Here is a 13,164-nt window from a genome sequence, read left to right on the forward strand (position 1 = left end):
GTTGAATTTAATTCAACAAACATATAATAAGAGACCTTTGTGTGAAGAGTGCCAGGCTTAGGGCTAGGGGACAGAGAAAGGCTTAGCTAAGACTCTGCCTTCATGGAGGTAGTTTACAAGGTGCCCAGATAAATGCCCAATTTCCCACAAGGCCAAGTATGTTAAATGGAGGGATTTGATTTTATTTCATTCTTCCCTGACCTTGGTGCTCCTTAAAGAATTCCAATCTGGGGCAGCTAGGTGGTGCAGTGGATAAAGCACCGGCCCTGGATTCAGGAGGACCTGAGTTCAGATCCAGACTCAGACACTTGACACTTACTAGCTGTGTGACCCTGGGCAAGTCACTTAACCCCCATTGCCCCACAAAAAAAAAAAAGACTTCCAATCTGGCCCCCAACCCTCCAGCTGGCCTTGCTAGTAACAAGAGTGATAATCCTGGTAACAATAAGAGCTCCCCTGTCTGTATTGTTTGAGTGTTGACAAGCAAGTTTCCTTTCCTCACAACAATCCTGTTAGGGATGGGGTATAACCGTCGTGCTCCCCATTTTGTAGATGAGGAAACTGAGGCGCATAGAGGTGACTTACCTAGAATCCCACAGCAAGTTGCTATAGCAGATTGGAAATCTGACTGCCATATTTAGAGATGGAGGACCTGGGAACATTGCCTGGCTCAAACACTTACTACCCGTGAGACTTAGGAAAATCACTTAATTCTTCAGGGACCTCAGTTTCCCCATCTGAAAAATGAGGGGGTCGGACCAGATGGCTTCCAAGGTCTCTTCAATCTTTAAATCTATGATGCTATGATTCTGTTAGTTTTGGGGTTTTTTTGTGGGACAATCAGGGTTAAGTGGCTTGCTCAGGGTCACATAGCTAGTAAATATCAAGTGTCTGAGGCTGGATTTGAATCCAGGTCCTCCTGAATCCAGGGCTGGTGCTTTTATCCACTGCTCCACCTAGCTGCCCCTGATGCTGTGATTCTATGCCCATTCTAAATTTCTGACCACAGTTAAAAGTCTACAAAGTACTTTCATAGTCTTTCTCAATGGATGCTCATAGTCATTCTGTGAGGGAGCCACAGTAGCAATTATCACATCCATTTTACAGATGAATAAACTGAGACCTACCTCCAGGAAATGAACCCATCCAAGGACACACAAAAAATGAGCCTCAGCCAGAATAATGGTGGTCAAATCTCTGACCCATACCTATGAAAGTCTGCCAAGCAGGAATATTCTTTGAAACAGAATCCCTCAGTCTTAGGCAGAATTAGCCTTGTGTGGATCTTGCCAGAGACCTATACCAACATGAGCATGACAGGTGGTCCCCATCTTCACCCCAAATCACCCACAGTAGGCTAATGCAAGCCAACTAATCCCTTTAGCAGTGAATCTATCTCTATCTATCATCTATACATCCATCCATCCATCTATCTATCTATCTATCTATCTATCTATCTATCTATCTATCTATCTATCTATCTATCTATCCATCCATCCATCCCTCAATCCATCTATGTCAGACACAATGGATCTTCTTGTTTTATAGGTAGGGACATAATGATTAAGGTGAGAGCTATTTATTTTAGCAACCAAGTAGAGCAGTGAGTAGAATGTTAGACTTGTAATCAGAAAAACCTGAATTCAAATCCTGCCTTGGACACTTACTAACTGTGTGGTTCAGGACAAGTCATTTACCCTAACTCAGTTTCTTCATCTGTAAAATGAGCCCCTAGCTCATAGGGTTGTTATATTAGGATCAAATGAGAGAACACATGCTATGAACCTCCTTGGAAACCTTAAAAGTGCTAAATAAATGCACTTGTTATTGTTACTCTTTGTTGTCATGATTATTATTGTTATGATTAATTTCTTACATTCACAGAACGTTGACTACTCCCTGATGCCTTTTCATACCTAACATTTCCCTCTATTTCCACAGCTAAGTTCTGAGGTATGCATGGTAGGGGGAAAGACTGTTGGCCTAGGAATCCACCTGGGATGCTGGTCATGCCACTTGTTAGCTACGTGACCTTGAGTAAACTGTTGCCCCTTGAGCAGTCTCCTTTCTATACTAGGCCCACTCCTTGCTTCTGATGTCTAATGAATAGCTCACAAACTCATAGAATTCTAAAATATGGAAGGAACTACATCCAGAAAAGACCTTAGAAGATAGAGCAGGAGGGCTGGGAGGGACCCAGGGATGGAAGATGTCGGGGATAAGAGGAACCTAAGAACATGGAGCTTAGAAAGTTAGATCTGGAAAAGGAAAAAAAACAACAGAACAGGAAGCGAAGATGAGAAGCAGCCGCAGGGTAGTGGAGGGAATGCTAGTTTGTCATGAGAAGACCTGGGTTTGGTCAGCACTGGACTTGAAGTAGGAAAGACTTAGATTCAAACTCTACCTCACACAACCTAGTAGCAAATTCACTTAACCTCTGCCTGCCTCAGTTTCCTCATCTGTAAAATTAGGGAGTTGGCATTGATAGCTTAGTCTAAGGTCCACTGCAGTACTAAATCTGCAATCCTCCATTCACTGTTGACTTACCTCTCTCCCAGGGCTATGGTGAGGAATATATAGAAAACCATGGACCACAAAGTGAGTTATAGGTCTATTGAGTTATTATTATTCCCATTTTATAGACAGGGAAACTGAAGCCAAGGAGAGGGAAGAAACCACTGGCCAGTGGTTCCGTGGTGAATCAGTGGGAGAACCAGGATGTGCATCCAGGTCTTTTGTCTGTAGTCCTGGCTCTTTGGGGAGCAGGTCTGATCAGAATTCCAATGGAGAATTCAGGGGCTTCCTTCCTTGTCCCTTGTTCTCCCTAAGGGTTTAACTCTTGCCTGGCTCCCTTGACACTGAGGGAGTGGGGGAAATCTGAGGGGGAGGGGACTTCCCTTCCTCTACCTTTGCTAAACCCAGATGACAGGTGTCAGTCATCAAGGCTGTTGTTTTGATGCTTTACCCTAAAGATGAAAAGGAGCAGAACATTTCTGATTTCTCTGGAAGGGAGAGGCAAGGCAAGAGAGCCAGCTCCTCAGGGGACCCCCTGGGAAGCCTCAGGCCTGGCTTCCATTCACCATTAACCGACTTCAGTGCCCGGCTCTCCCTGGCTTTAACCCTCACCCTCCTGGTAGATGCAGAGGCCTGGATGGATTCCCAGCCTGGTAAAAGAGTAGAGTTGCCAATCCAAGCCTGGCAAAGTGGGGGTGATGAGGGGAGCCTGGGAGTCAGAGCCAGAAGAGATGGGAGTCCAGTCTAGGCTTGGCCACTAACTAGACTGTGACTTTGTCTGTAGAGCCTAATGGAAAAAGCATTGGGTGAGGAGAAGGTAAGAACCCAGAGGTCTGTCTAGCCTTATTTCTGACAATTGGCCACCAGCGGCAAGTGGAAGAGGCATTAAGCCTTTCATATTTCCATAGAGCTAGAGCTGGGAAGGTCATCTGGGACAGCCCCATCATTTCTAGGTAGCTGGGTGGTGCAACAGATTGAACCCTGGACTTGGAGTCAAAAAGATCTGAGTTCAAATCCAGCCACAGGCACTCACTTAGCTGTGTGACTCTGGGCAAGTCATTTAACCTCTATTTACTTTAGTGTCCTCATCCATAAAATGAGGATAATAATATCACCTACCTACCAGCTGTTGTGTGGACCAAATGAGATAAAAATTGTAAAGACTTAGCACAGTGCCTGGCATATAATAGGTGCTTTATTGTTGTTATTATTGTTGTTTGTAGTCACCTGTGTGGTGCACTGCCTAGAACCTTGAACATGGAATCAGAAAGACCTGAATTTGAAATCTACCCCAGACACTAGCTGTGTGATTCTGGGCTTAATCTCTCTCAGCCTCATATAATAAATAATGTAATAATAAATAAAAACATGTAAAATATAAATAATAATTATTATATCACAAATATATAGGCACTAGCATATTATAAATATAAATAATAATTATAATAAAAATAATCAAACCTATGTCACAGGGGTGTTGTGAGGATAAAATGAGATAACACATATAAAGTACTTTTCAAATCTTTTAAGTCCTTATTGTTATTAATAAGTAGTGGTGGTGGTTATGGTTGAAGAAACTGATGCCAAGGGAGGTCAATAGTCAATAAATAGTCAACAAATATTTACTAAGCCCCTACTATATGCCAGGTACTGTGCCAAGGCTGGGGGTGGGGAGGGGGACAGATATAAATTTTTAAAAAGGAAAACAATTGCTGACACAAGAGAAAGTTAAAAAGGGTTTGGGGATTAGGACCTCTTTAAACAGAGGCTTGGGGAGGAGTTCTTTGCTTGATCCTCCAATCGGAGGGTATTGAGGGTACCGCAGAAGTGTGGGTACCAACAATGATTTGATCTCAAAGGACAATGAATTTAATGATGAAGAGGTTTCCTGGGACCTTGACGATGGTAGAGTCTAAATTGTATGAGCAAAACTGGTGGGAAATGAGATGAAGTAACTTGCCCAAGGCCTCAAAGCTAGTGTCTGAGGTAGGATTTGAACTCAGGTCCTCAGACTTGGGAGGCAATGATATATCTCTCATTGTATCACATTGACTTCTTGATCTGCTTGACCCTAAGGGGTGGAAACTAGAAACAATGGTAGGTTCGGGGAGAGGGGGAGAGTTTCAGAGATATAGGCTCAAAGTAAGAATAAGCTTCCTGTTTGTGCTAAGGGTGTGCTGGAGACAGCGCCTACTGGCTCTCAATAGCGGATTGTTATATTTTCAAATATGAGCATTTATACTTCAGAAACTCGCAAACTACAAATCAGAGCTTGGTTTATTGATTGTCTAGACTTAAGAAAGAGATGGAGAAGGTGTTAATAATAACAGGGATTAAACTCACATTTCTGGAGAAACAGTTGTTAACCATTTACAAGCACACCCCTGGTTAGGAGTATCCAAAAATAGAGGCAACTGCCTTGAGAAATCGTGGTTTCTCCATCATTGGAGATATTGGTCACTAGATGCCCTCTGAAGTTCCTGCTAGTCCTGAGGTTTTGTGATTCTGCCATGCATTTTATTGTTCTTGCAGAGTTCTGTTTTAATATTGTAAAATTGCGTATGACTGTTATGTGTGTCTGTGCCTTATCCTCTGTTATACTAAGCTCCGTAAGTGCACAAATCCTATCTTGTCTAAACCATGATAGCTATATACAGTAGGCAGCCAATAATTGTCTGTTGGTTATATAAATGAATGTTGTCTCCAAACGGCCTGGGGTTAAGTGCTATGGCAGTCGATCTATAGCTACCACCCGTGGAACTCTCTTCTTCCTCCAGATGTAACTACAGTGCCACTTCCCTATCTCATCTGTGGACCTTCAGTGATACTCAACTGGCCACAGGTTTAAGTTCAAACTAGCAATGATGATGGTGATGATCATAGCAGCCAATGTTTACATACCACTTAGTATATGCCAGACATTCTAAGTGATTTATAAATATTATCTCATTTGATCTTCACAAGAACCATGAGAAGTAGATGCTGTTATCATCCCCATTTACAGATGAAGAGATTGAGGCTGAGAGGTTAAGGGACTTGCCCAGGGTCACACAGCTGGGAAGTATTTGAGGCCATATTTCTCTCTTCACTATGGTGCTACCTAGCTTTCCCCTAACATACAAGAACCTTAAAATTCCAGCTTTCCATACTGATCTCCTACCACTTTCTGTCACCTCTCCTAGATGACCCGTCATCTCTCTACATCTCTTTCACACTTGAGCAACAGCTATGGGTAGGTCAAAGGCAACTAAATGGGATAGTGGATAGAATACTCAGTTGCTTGTTAGGGATGAGTTATTTAGCCTTTCTCATCCTCAAACTATTCTCCTCGTTTCCCAAAGGCACAAGTCTTGAAGGCAAGAAAACCTTGGTTAAAATCCAGGCTCAGACACTTACTAGCTACATGACTCTAGGCAGGTTACTTAACTCTTCTGTGCCTTGGTTTCCTCATCTGTAAAATGAAAAGGTAAGACTTGATGACTTTTAAGGTACCCTTTACCTCTAAATCTATGATCTGTGATATAAATCTATGATCCTTCCTAAGATCTTTTCCTACCTAAAAGCAAACCATTTCATTTCTTTGGTGACATTGCCCTACTACAATGTAAAAAAGTACTGGGTCGGGGGGGGGGGGGCAGGGCAATGAGCGTTAAGTGACTTGCCCAGGGTCACACAGCTAGTAAGTGTCAAGTGTCTGAGGTCAGATTTGAACTCAGGTCCTCCTGACTCCAGGGCCAGTGCTTTATCCACTGTACCACCTAGCTGCCCAAAAGGCATTTTTAAAAGTAATAAACATTTTTATTTATAATCTTGGGTTCCAATTTTTATCTTTCTTTCCCTCCCCTCCCCACTCCCTGAGGCAGTAAGCAATCAGATATAGGTGTACGATTATGTAAAACATTACCATATTAGTCATTTTATATATGAAAACTTGAATAAAAGAAATAAATGAAAGAAAGTGAAAAATAGCACGCTTCAGTCTATGTTCCACCAATATCAGTTCTTTCTTTGGAGGTAGATAGTATGTTTCATCAACAGTCCTTTGGGGTTGTCTTGGATCACTGTATTGTTGAGAATAATTAAGTCTCTCACAGTTCATCAAACAATGTTGCTGTCTCTGTGTACAATGTCCTCTTGGTTCTGCTCTCTTCACTATATATCAGTTCATAGAAGTCTTTCCAGGCCTTTCTGAAATCACTCTGCTTGTCATCTTATAGCACGATAATATTTCATTATCATTATATACCACAGTTTGTTTAGCCATTCCCCAATTGATGGGCATCCCTTTGATTTCCAATTCTTAGCCACCACAAAAAGAGCTGCTATAAATATTTTTGTACAAATAGGTCTTTTTCACTTTTGGGGGATGTAAAAAGGCATTTTCAACTCATCTGTCAAGTAAATAGGTAAATTGTATAGTGAATTTATCAGTCTATGTCATTATACCTCATTGCATATCCCCTTTGGAATTTTTTTTCTCTCTCCTCTCAATCTAATAAGAATAAGAATAGCTAACCTAGCTTTGGGGAAGCATTTTAAGGTTTTCAAAGCTCTTTACATATGTTATCTCATTTGATCCTTATAACAATTCTGGAAGGTAGGCGCTGCTATTTTCTCCACTTAACAGATGAGGAAACTGAGGATGAAAAAGGCTAAATAACTCATCCCTAACAAGCAACTGAGCATTCTATCCACTATCCCATTTAGTTGCCTTTGACCTACCCATAGCTGTTGTTCAAGTTTGAAAGAGATGTAGAGAGATGACGGGTTATGTGAAAAAGGCCCCATAATATGTCAGTAATTACAGCGGACATTTTTATAGCATTCTCAGATTTGCAGAGCGATTTCCCTTATACCATATTACTTCTCAATATGAGACCAGTAGGTGGTGTAGTCGATAAAGTATTGAACCTGGAACCAGGATGACCTAAGTCTGAATTTGACCTCAAACATTTCCTGGCAAGTAGGTTAGCCTCAGTCTGTCTCAGTTTCCTCATCTGTAAAATGGGAATAACAATATCACCTACCTTCCAGGGTTGTTGTGAGGAACAGATGAGATGCCCGTAAAGCACTTAGCAAAGCTTGAAGAGCTAAAGAGCTATGTGATGACAGTGGTGATGATAATGGATGACGATGGAGGTGATGGTGGTGGTGGTTATGATGGCGATCGTAATCGTGGTAATGGTGGGGATCATAATGATGATGATAATCATGGTAGTGGTATTGACCATTATGATAGTGGTGGTGATAATTATAGTGAGGATGATAATGTTGGTGGTGATGATGTGACAACCAAGAGTGTTCAGTGTTAGAGTAGCTTGCATTAATAGAAGTTTGATGTATAGAACAAAGGAAATGAAAATCCTGTTGACCCTCTGTTCTGGTCAGATCACAGTTGAGCTGCTCTGCAGTGGATTAGACCACCTCTGAAGGTGACTTTGATCTCATGGTATCCCCGAAGCTTTGGAGTATGAGAGTCATGACTGAAATATGACCCTAAAATGTAAGCTTCTTGAGAGCAGGGACCATTTCCTTTTTTTTTTTTCTTTGTGTCCCTAGCACTTAGCACAGTGTCTGCCATGTTATAAGGGCTTAACAAATGCTTATTGCTTATAGAGGGCATTTGAGGGAAGATCAACAGAGGAAGGAACACCTCTCTTGGACTGAATTGACAAACAATAATGTCTAAAAATAGGAGGTGAGAGTCTCATTATGCTTTTCCTTGGTCAGACAACATGTAGAGTATTATATTTCTCACCAGGTGCTCATTTTAGGAGAGGCGTTGATTGATGAGCTCTAGCGTATCAGAAGGGAGGATGATCAGTACTGTGAAGAGCTTTGAGACCAGACTCTCTGAGGACTGGTTAAAAGATCTAGAGAGGGGCAGCTAGATGGCGCAGTGGTTAAAGCACCGGCCCTGGATTCAGGAGGACCTGAGTTCAAATCCGGCCTCAGACACTTGACACTTACTAGCTGTGTGACCCTGGGCAAGTCACTTAACCCCCATTGCCTGTTAAAAAAAAAAAAAGATGTAGAGAAAGCTTTGATGGGACATGACAGGTGTCATTTATGTGTAAGATGCCTTAGGTTTGTTCTTGACTCGGGAGACAGGACTAGAAGCAAAAGGTAAAGTTGCAAAGAGGCAGAATGAAGGCTCTATTTAAGGAAAAACTTCAGATCAATGACCCTCATTTTAAAGATGTGGAAACTGACCCTCAGGGAAATTAAGTGACTCACCCAAGGACTCAACAATGAGCTGTTATTAACCATGCTAGGCTGAGAACCCAGATCTCTAACCTCCCGGAGAAGGGTTCTTTCTGCCTTGCCACATTTCATTTTCTGATGAGGACAAATCTAGGCTGGTCCAGGAAAATGCTCTCACCAACACAGAGGGTGAGGGATGATGAAGGGTGAGAGATGGACATGAGGAGAGACACGCCTTCCCTTGACCTCAAGCAGCCCTGCCTCCTTCAAACCCAAATATCCGCACAGGCCCCAAGGTGTCAGAAATAGCAAACAGCTGCTAGGACCAGGGGCTCCCGGGACCCAGAAGGAACCAGGGAAGCTGGCCAAGGGGAACTTGGAGAAAGGGCTCTTAGTAACGCTCTTTCCTCCATCCCTTTCCAAAGAAAGTATTCGTCACAAATCATCCCATAAACGCTTTCCTGGCCCTCAGGAAAGTGTGTGCAGCCCTCACTGGGGCTGTTAGGAGCCTCCTCAGGAGTAAATTGAGACCAGGCAGCTACTGCCAATGCCAGATCAGCTTTCCCCACTCCCACCAGCTGCCCTCTTCTCCTCCTTTTCTTTCTCCTCCCTCTCCTTCTCTTTCTCCTATTTTCCTTCATTTCCTCCTTTTACTCTCCTTTTCCCTCTCTTTTTCCTCCTCCTCTTCTTCCTCCTCCATCTGTTTCTCCATCTTACCCTTCCTTTATTCTTTCTCTCCGTCTTCTTTCTCTCTACTTCTCCTCCTGTCCTACACCATCCACGCCTCGCCCACACTCAGTGCAATCAGAGAGGGACACCTCTCTGCCCCCCTCCCCACCCTCCCCTGCTGTCCTCCTGTGAATATCAATTATTGCCATTTCTCCAGGCTTTACTGTTTGTGAAGTATTTTCCTCATAAAAGTGCTGTGAAATAGGTATTATAAGTATTATTACTGATGGAAAAACCAAGGTTCAAAAATGGCAATGTCCAATGTACCAGGCTGCCTCTGAGTGCTTAGAGCACAGAATATCAGAACGGGGAGGGACCTTAGAACATAGAATGTTAGATCTGGGTGGGACCTTAGAACATAGAATTCTGGATTTGGGAGGGACCTTAGAACACAGACTATCAAAAGCTATAAGGGCTCTTAGAAGATTGAATGTTAGAGCTGGGAAGGACCTTAGAACATAGAATATCAGGATAAAAAGAATCTTAAAACTTGGAATTCTGGAGCTGGAAGGAACCTTACAGACTTGTCAAATCCAAATCTCATCCATATCCCCTTATCCCCCAAAGCAGTAGAAAAAATGAAGCTTTTAATATAGTTTAGCAGAAAACATGTACGGTTAGGAGAGAATGTCTGAATATTATGCCTTGGTATCTCTCCATTGGAAACAGAGGGCCAAGATTAGATATATTTGGTTGGCCCTAAAAGGCAGAACTAAGAGAAATGTGTGGATAACTGTGTGATCTTGGGTAATTCACTTCCCTTTTCTGAACTTTGAATAGTAGTGGTAGTAGTAGTAGTAGCGATAGTAGTTGTGGTGGTGGTAGTAGTAGAATTAGTAGCAGTAGTAGTAGCAGCAGCAGTACTAGAAGTGGTAGTAGTAGCAGTGCTAGAAGTAGTAGTAGTAATAGTAGTAGTACTATAAAAAGTTGTAGTAGTAATAGTAATAGCAGTACTAGAAGTAGTAGTGGTAGTAATAGTAGTAGTACTATAAATAGTTGTAGTAGTAATAGTAATAGCAGTACTAGAAGTAGTAGTGGTAGTAATAGTAGTAGTACTATAAATAGTTGTAGTAGTAATAGTAATAGCAGTACTAGAAGTAGTAGTGGTAGTAATAGTAGTAGTACTAGAAGTAGTAGTAATAGGAGGAGGAGGAGGAAGAGGCAGCTGGCAGTTTAGTGGAGTGGACCTGGAGTTAGGAAGACAAGTTCAAATCCAACCTCAGACCGTTATGAGCTGGGTGACCCAGGGCAAATCACTTAATCTCTGTCTGCCTCAGTTTCCTTAACTGCAAAATGGGAATAATAATAATAGTACCTACCTCACAGGTTTGGTGTGAGAATCAAATGAGACAAAATTTCTAAAAGTTATTAGTGTGGTTTCTGGCGCCATACTAGGTGCTACATAAATGCATATCCCCTCTTTCTCTAACAGCAGCAGCAGCAACAACATCTCCCTTAGCTATATAGCCCTTTTTATTTTAAAAAGGGCTTTGCTGGAGACAATCCAATGGAGGAGGCATCATGGTACAGTGAGAAAAGTGTTGAGTTTGGTGTCTAGAGGGCCTGGGTTCAAATCGTGGATCCCATTTGCTACCTATATGGCTTTAGGCAAGTCATTTACTGTCTCTGGGACTTGGTTTTCCTATTTGTAAAATTAGGGAGTGGGAAAAGCTGGTCTCTATGGTTCTTCTCCACTTTAAAGCAGCGATCATACCAGGTAAACATTAGAAGCATTCTTGTTTGTTTGTTTATTTGTTTTTTTAAGTGAGACAGTTGGGGTTAAGTGACTTGTCCAGGGTCACACAGCTAGTAAGTGTTAAGTGTCTGAGGCCGGATTTGAACTCAGGTACTCCTGACTCCAGGGCCGGTGCTCTATCCACTGTGCCACCTAGCTGCCCCAGCATTCTTATTCCATAGATTAAAGCTTTGGAAGGCTAGAAAGGGAGAATGTCAGAGCTCAGCTAGTTGAGTGCCCTTGTTTTTACAGATGAGAAACGTGTCCATAGGTTAGGTGACATGTCTTGGGTCACCAAGCGAAAAAGTGTCAGAACAGAAACTCAAACCCAGGTCTTCAGACTCTAATTAGTCAGTCAACTGGCATTTATTAAGCACCTACTATGTACCAGACACTGTACTAAGAACTGTCAATACAAAGAAAGGCAATAAAAAGTCTTGGCCTTCAAAGAGCTCACAGTTTAACTAGGGGACACAAAATGCAAACAATTTATTTACAAACAAAATAATTCAGGGTTACTCAGAGATAATCTTAAAGAGGACTGGGAAAAGCTTCATGCAGAAAATGGGAGTTAGCTGAGATTTCAGGGAAGCCATGAGGCAGAGATGAGGAGGAGCGAGCCTTCCAGGCCTGGGGACAGCCAGGGAAAATCCTCGGAAGTGGGAGAGAGTGTTGTGTTTGAGGAACAGCGAGGTCAGCATCATTGGATCACAGAGTATGCAGAAGGGAGGAAGGTGTAAGAAGACTGGGAAAGTAGGAGGGAACTAGATCATCAAGAGCTTTGGATGCTAGAGGATTTTGTATTTGGCCCTGGAGGTAATAAGGAGCTGCTGGAATTTATTGGATAGGGAGGTGACATGGTCAGACCTTGTACTTTAGGAAGATCCCTTTGGATGGACCAGAGAGGGGAGAGACTTGAGGCAGGCACACACGCCCGCCCACAAGCTATTGCAAGAATCCAGATGTGAGGGGACGAGAGCCTGGACCAGGGCAGTGTCAGTATTGAGAGGAGAGAAAGGGGTATGGATGAGAGATATTGCAAATGGGAAACTGACAGAGCTTAGCAACAGATGATGGCTATGGGGGTGAGAACTAGTGAGGAGCTGAGGATGACACCTAGGCTGCCTGGGAGGATGATGCTGCCCTTGACAGTAGTAAAAACTCCCTGCCTGTCTCCCAAAGGGCATAGCAGATTTGATAGAGGGTTGTAGGCAGAAGACTCCAGGCCCCCTCTGCGATGCCTCCTCACCTCCTGGCTCTGCTCCAGGGCCAGCTTCCAGCTCACACAGTGATATAGGGTGACAGCAGGATGGATGGTCTTCCAGCATGACGTATTACCCCGAACGCCAGGGTCGTAAATCCCCACCACAGATGCCTGAGATTACAGACTTAGGGTTGATCTTGAAAAAAAACCTCAACAAAACCCCCCAAAGCCAAGATCCCATTCTTCCCTTCCCTTTTCTGAGTTTCTAAGCTTGGTCGGCACCTCCAGAGCACACCCCTCTTTCCCTGGAGAGGATAGAGGAACATCCCCTTATTATTAAATGCGGGGCTTGGAATGTAGGGCTTTGATTCTTAAAATTTATTCCTTTCCTTCTTTCATTCTCTCTTATTCTTCCTCCCTCTCTCTGGCCCCCTCCTCAGACCCCTGAAATTCCCATCTATCCTTGGAATGTCCCTGGAGGAGCCAATGTGAGAAAGGGCAACTCTAGCTCCTCCTCTTCAGCCTTGACAAATGTAGAACTGCTGGGGGAAGTGATGATGTGTGTATGTGTGGGGGGATGCTCAGAAGAGGTAGATGGTGATAGGAGCCCTCTTCTTTCAAATGAAAACTTAAGACTGAGGAATCAGGCAGAATAGAAAACTGACCTGAGGAGCTGACCATGCGTGCTCTTTACTAGGGCAGAAACCACACCAGGGGCCTGTGTGACAGGGCAAGGAATCATCCATCTGCCTGTAGGTATCCAAGGGGGACAATTGCC

Source organism: Dromiciops gliroides, chromosome 3 (assembly GCF_019393635.1).
Source record: "Dromiciops gliroides isolate mDroGli1 chromosome 3, mDroGli1.pri, whole genome shotgun sequence".
Taxonomy (NCBI): Eukaryota; Metazoa; Chordata; class Mammalia; order Microbiotheria; family Microbiotheriidae; genus Dromiciops; species Dromiciops gliroides.